A 6,819-nucleotide genomic window follows, 5' to 3' on the forward strand; every position below is an offset into this window, starting at 1 on the left:
AGCACCAAGTGTTACCTGTCTTTATAATTTTAGCCATCTTGTGGGTTGCACATTGTGGTTTAAATTTGTAATTCATTTATGACTGCTGAAGTTGAGCACTTGTTATATGTTTACTGATTATTTGGATATTCTTCTTTCTGAGCTTCCCATTCAAGTATTTTACCTATTTTTTTTATTAAGTTGTTTTTTCTTATTGATCTGTAATTTTTTATTAAGTTGTTCTCCTTATGATCTGTAATTTCATGTTGATTGGTAATCTGATCTTACTCTATCATAGATCAACACTATCCAATGGCAATATAATGTGAGCAATGTGTTTAATTTTACATTTTGAATGCCACAGTAAAAAAAGAGTAAAAAGAAACATGTGAAGTTTATTTTCCTATGTTTTATTTATTTATTTATTTATTTTTTTTTTAATTTTTTTTTTTCAACGTTTATTTATTTTTGGGACACAGAGAGACAGAGCATGAACGGGGGAGGGGCAGAGAGAGAGGGAGACACAGAATCGGAAACAGGCTCCAGGCTCTGAGCCATCAGCCCAGAGCCCGACGCGGGGCTCGAACTCACGGACCGCGAGATCGTGACCTGACTGAAGTCGGATGCTTAACCGACTGCGCCACCCAGGCGCCCCTCCTATGTTTTATTTAATCTGACAGATCCAAAATACTATCCTTTCAATATGCAACCAATAAAACATTTATTGAGATATTTTGTACTCTGTTTTCCACTTGAAGTCTTTAAAACCTGAGGTGTATTTTACACTTACACACCTCTCGATTTAAATTAGCCACATTCCAAGTGCTGATAGTTAATACGGGTAGTGACTACTGCATTGGATGGACACTGCAGGTCTCAATGTTTTTGTGCTTATATCTTCCTCCATATCTTGGCTTCATTTCTCATTTTTCTAATGGTATCTTTTTTTTTTTAATTAAGTATTATGTTGAAACAGTTTCAAACCTAAAGTTGCAAAGACAGTACAAAGAATTCTCTTACCTCTTTACCCCAGTTCTTCAATTGTTAAATGTTCTCTCTATCACATGCACGCTCTCTTTTTCTCTCCATATATATATACGTATATATATATATACATATACATCCAGCTGACCTTTGAAAACATGAGATTAAGAGTGATCACTCCCTGCGCAGCTGAACATTCACATATAACTTTTGATTGCCCAAAAATGTAACTGACAGCTTACTGTTGACTAGAAGCCCTACAAATAATATAAAGAGCTGATTAACATGTATTTTATATGTTATATGTATTATACAATGTATTCTTACAATAAAGTAAGCTAGAGAATATACAACATTATTAAGAAAATCATAAGGAAGAAAAAATACATTTACAGTACTATACTGTAAAAAATCTGCATGGAAGCGAAACTTTACATTGTTTCTCATCTTTAATACTTTTTTCCCTGTATTTTCTGTCCTTTTGCATCACCAAGCTTCCAGTCTGAATATGTTCTTCTGATTCATTTTCCTATTTCTTTCGTTTTTTCAGCTTTTATAATCTGCTTTTAAACTCATGCATTGAATTCTTGCTTTCAGAGATGGCACTTGTTATTTCCACAATTTTTATCTGATTCCTTTTTATTGCTTCTAAAATTCTCTGGGGCGCCTGGGTGGTTTAGTCGGTTAAGAGTCCAACTCTTGATATCGGCTCAGGTCATGATCTCGCGATTCCTGAGATCGAGCCCTGCAGCCAGCTCTGCCTGCTCAGGATTCTCTCTCCCCCTCTCTCTTCCCTTCCCCCACTTGCTCTCTCTTCTGTCTCAAAATAAAGAAATAAACATTAAAAAAATAAAATTCTCCAATTTATCATTTAATTTTCTTGAATATAACTATCAGCTTCAGCCCCTTTGCTGAACTGATTTACTACTTAATGCAATATATTTTTAAATGAGACAAAAATCTACTTAAAACATTATACCAAAAATCAAATGTATTTATCCCATTCAATTAGACCACTGCAGCAGAGTGGGTGGTTTCCCAGAATAATAATTCTTATAATGGCCTCATACATAGCCAAATGAGGAAAGTAGATAAACTGTCTCATAAAACTAGAACAATCTGCATAAATATTAGGCATCCTTTTGATGTTATAACTATGGTTAGACATGTATATGATGGGAACTGCTGAATTCTTAAAAGTCTTCATCAAAAGTGGCCACAATATAAAACTTTGCCTAAATATTCTTCAGTACTAAATAACCACCTGCAAAGCTTCCTTTGCACTTCATCATCATTCAAACATCAAATCCTTGATAATCCTCAGAACTACCTGAAGTTCTACCTTCACTTCTCAATTTTACCATCACACCGTTGCTTATGCAGGAGATATATGTAGCACATCGACAGTAATATTTATTTATTTATTTATTTATTTATTTATTTATTTATAGAGAGTGAGCAGGGAAGAGGGGAGAGTGAGGGAGCTGGGGAAGGGGGGGAAGGAGAATCTCAAGCAGGTTCCATGCTCAGCGTGGAGACCAATGTGGGGCTTGATCCCATGTCCTGGGATCATGACCTGAACTAAAATCGATAACCGAACGCTGAACTAACTAAGCCACCCAGGTGACCTTAGACGGTCATCTTTGATTGTATTGTGTTTGGATTGGCAATAATGAAAAGTTGATAAATTTGCATCAATCAGGATGCAAACTGGTGGACCCAGTTGCGTGTTATATTAGTAACATAAACAGGAAGATTGATGGGGAAAATTTCTCTTTCTTGAGAAAGAGATCTTTATTGACTTTGTTTTTAGTGTCTGATCAACTTTTTCTTTTAGCCTCTTACCTTGCTTTCTCTTTCTTCCTATGTGTACCCTGCAGTCTGGAGGCTTACTCTAAAATCTCAGTCAAGTACAGTTACTTTAAAGTCCATGTTTGAGAACTCCAATCTCTGGATTTCCTTTGGGTTTATTTCTACTCTTTTTTTTTTTTTTGTATGAGTGGCTGTTTTATGTTGAATGCCAAACATTTTGCATGAAAAAAATCATAAGAAATTAGTTGAAGATTTGGATGATTTCTATTCAGAGATTATTTATTTATTTATTTATTTATTTATTTATTTATTTATTTTCTGGTATGCAGTAAGGGTACAAGCAGATCACCTTAAAGCAGTATGGAGACTATATAGATATGAAGCTGGATTTCAGGGTTTTTTGAGAGCTGGTCTATTTCTTATTTACCCTTATTCCCGTGGTTTATCTGTATAGGGTCCCAACTAAAAGCCCAGGGTGTTTTCCAGTCTCCCATCCTCCACGGCCAACCTAATTTTTGGTCCCCAGGTTTCAGAGACACACATGTCCAAATTTCCGCTCAGACCCTGTGCTTCTCGGCCACTCTTTGATTAGCCCATGTTGAAAGGGAACATCAGTACTAACTGTGGCTCACCACTTTGGACTTCCCCCTGTCTTTGCAGTCTTGGCCCTTTATATTCTTCCTTCCTTGGTGTATCATGGATGCCTCCAAATATATCTTTTTTATTTAGTCCAGCTTTTCTACCTGTTCTTAGCTGGAGTATTCGTCTGAAGCAAACTAGTCCACCAATGAGAAAACTAGGTGCCAAAATATCCAAGTACTTTGCAAGACATGTTTCATATCACTAATAATGTAAACACGAATTTCAAAAATACTGTGAGTACCTAAAAATATTAATATTACCTGATGGGGCGCCTGGGTGGCTCCGTCGGTTGAGTGTCCAACTTTGGCTCAGGTCATGATCTCACAGTCCGTGAGTTCCAGCCCCATGTTGAGATCTATGCTGAGAGCTCAGAGCCTGGAGCCTGCTTTGGATTCTGTGTCTCCCTCTCTCTCTGCTCCTCCCGCTCACACTCTGTCTCTATCTCAAAAATAAATAAACATAAGAAAAAATTTTAAAAAATATTAAGATTACTTGAAATATTAATGAAAGTGAAAATGATCAAATCAATACCAATATTTTTACATTTTATTTATCATCAGTGTTACTGCAATTATATTTCGAGTAGACAGAATGCTTAGAGTAAATTATACAATAATTTTGAGACCATATCGTTGTTCCATTTATAAGCTTTGTTTCTCACACAACCTTCTTCTCTATTATTGGGCTTTCTGCACTATTACTTGTAAAAAATTTTCTTAGTGCTGTTATATATAAGTCAGGCACAACCAATTATTTCTGTAAAGTCCGGCAAGATATCTGAATATTATGTAGGACATGTGACAATTTACTTTGTGACTGGGCAATGCACTGCAGAGGTGGCCAGCCTCCCTGGTCCAGTGACCAGGAGCATCCCCACAGTAGTTTTTAACAAGCAAAATGCTTCCGCAAGTTTCCAAAAACAACCCTGCATTAGATGTATAAAATCATCCCTGCAGATAATTCTAGCCTGAGATACGTGTGGCTTACAGGGTCATCTTTAGAGGCCAAAGGGTAGCACGAACCAACCACATGTGATAACTCCTAAAGCTATCCAAAACTCAAAACAGGTTAGTGTAAACATTCAGGACAAAGGTAAAGGCAACAAGCACTCTGACGTTTCTTCTTGGGTTAGGATGGGAGCGCTCATGAGGGGGCTGGAAACTATCTTCATAATCTCTTGCAATTGTCACCTACCAAGTACCAGGACCTGATTGCTTTCATCCTGTTTTCCCAATCCTGCCAACAACCCTGTAAGGAAGAGTTTTTATTCCCAATTTGGACATGAGGAACCGGGTACTTAAAACACTGAAGTGACTGCTCAAGATTTTAAAACCATCAGACACTTCTGTGATTCCTCTGCAGTCCCACTGCTCCACACAAGGCTGCCAACCGTGTTAAAGCCTCGTGCGTGCCCCACTTAGAGGTAGAAGGGGGCAACCTGCGGGGAAAACTGGGTCTAAAAGGGGCCTAATAGGGAACTGTCTAGGCTACACTCCATTTAGTCCTCCATTCCCCTGCCGTAGGCATGGCCCTGGGAGCCCTCTTCAGCAGCACATCCCCGCCGGGTGGCCCAACTTCCAAAGCCTTTCGGCTCAATCCCACACCTGCACAGCCCCTGCAGCCGCGAGTCCCACAACCCTTCCCTGCACCTGCGCCCAACGCAGAGTTCACACTGCTCTGGGACCCAGGGGTGCGCGGGAAGGCGCGGCAGGGGGAGGGTCCCGCGCAGCTGCGCAGGCGCACGCGGCTCCCGCCCAGCAGCGCAGGCGCGCGCGGAGCCGCTCCCCTTGCATTCGCGGCGCCTCTGCGTTCTCTTAGCAACGCTGTACATAAATGCCAGTCTGGCTGCGCACGCGATGTGCTTCAGCAAAGCGGGTGCGCGAGGCTGGTAAAGGAGTCAAGGATAGAGGGCAGGAGGGAAGAGTGGGGAGGCTGGCGGGCGAGAGGATGCAGTTCTTCCCCTCCACGGGGTTCGGTCTGATTTTTGATCTCTATCCGGCCCAGTCCTGGTCTTGGCCTCCACACACCCCACGCGCTCCCTAAGCGCTCACTTAGACCCAGATGCCTAACTCATGTGGAGTTTCTCCTCTTTCTTGATCTTCAGATTCGCCGGATAACTACTCCTTTGGAACATGTCAACAGAGGAAGCTCTTTCCTCAATACTACCCCCCAAACTTGTTGGGGAACAAGTTTATCCCTCTTCGAGGAGCGCCCCACAGAGGGCCTGGATGTTACATAGCAGAAGATGTGAGTATTCACCTTCCCTTGCGTGGGTCTCAGCTCCCTATTCGAGGACACCCAGGTTGCATGGAAGAAAAACACGTGATCTTTGAGGTGGCCGCATAGGAAGGTGCCCTCGCCCTCGAAGGCCAGCTGTCAGATCCAGTGTCGAAATTAAAGGACCCTTGTCTCCACTATCAACACCCACCAACCACAAGCCTCTCTATAAATAGTCTTTTATGTAGTACTCACTCCATTTCCACCTCCAAACGCCTCTGAACCAATGCCTCCCATTAGTCCAACCTTGGTACCTTGCTGTGCTGCTAGGTCATGAAATAATGTAATCTGACCAAGGGTGGGATTAGGGCAAATTCAGCTCTGTGGGGCCCACAGGATTGGATTCACTGGAATGCACAAGTCATTTACTCTTCGTAGCCAGCCACGTTTCCTTGCAGATGTATCTGCCTTACTTTATATAATTGTTTCTATAGTCCTCACTCACAGGAGTAAAAAAGAAACAGCAACTTTTGCAGAGAAGATTCAGATAAGAACATTTTGAGTTCACTCTGTTTTGATGACTATAATATTCATTATGTGTTTTCTTTCTTTCCTTTTTTAATACACTACCTGAAGATGTATGGATTGGCATACAACCTCTCTAGGATCCCAACCAGTAGAAAAGGATATACTTTTGGCGCCAGGACAGCTGTGAGGTTTAAGTCAATCAACAAGGTTAGAAATGGCTGAATGTGCTTTGATTTTAGTGTGACCCATGTTGCTGTTATATATTTGCTGCATGTATTTGCATCCCAGAGAGAACAGGGTGTTACCCAAAAAATATCCCCTGCAATTCAAGAAAAATATTTAGACCAAGGCTGTTAAGAAATATATCTGAAAAACTCAGATGTTAGTATCTCAAATGTGTGTCAGAGCCCTGGGAGAGTGGAAAATGATTCTAGAAAGAACTAGTACCAAGACAGGGCTTCAGGGCTGACACAGATGATGTTACAGAAGCTTTGTTTATATGCATCCTATCATCTTGTAAGAAAAAAAACGAATTCCTACCTTTTAACCCTTTTGTGTGATTGGATTTCAAGTCTAAATGTCTTCAGTATAGGATCCTAATCTGTTGTTGAACATTTTTCTGACACTTGAGCTCAAGGAGAGGGATACTGGATCTAA

The sequence above is a fragment of the Herpailurus yagouaroundi genome, unplaced genomic scaffold (assembly GCF_014898765.1).
Source record: "Herpailurus yagouaroundi ecotype Mexico unplaced genomic scaffold, PumYag 77, whole genome shotgun sequence".
Classification (NCBI taxonomy): Eukaryota; Metazoa; Chordata; class Mammalia; order Carnivora; family Felidae; genus Herpailurus; species Herpailurus yagouaroundi.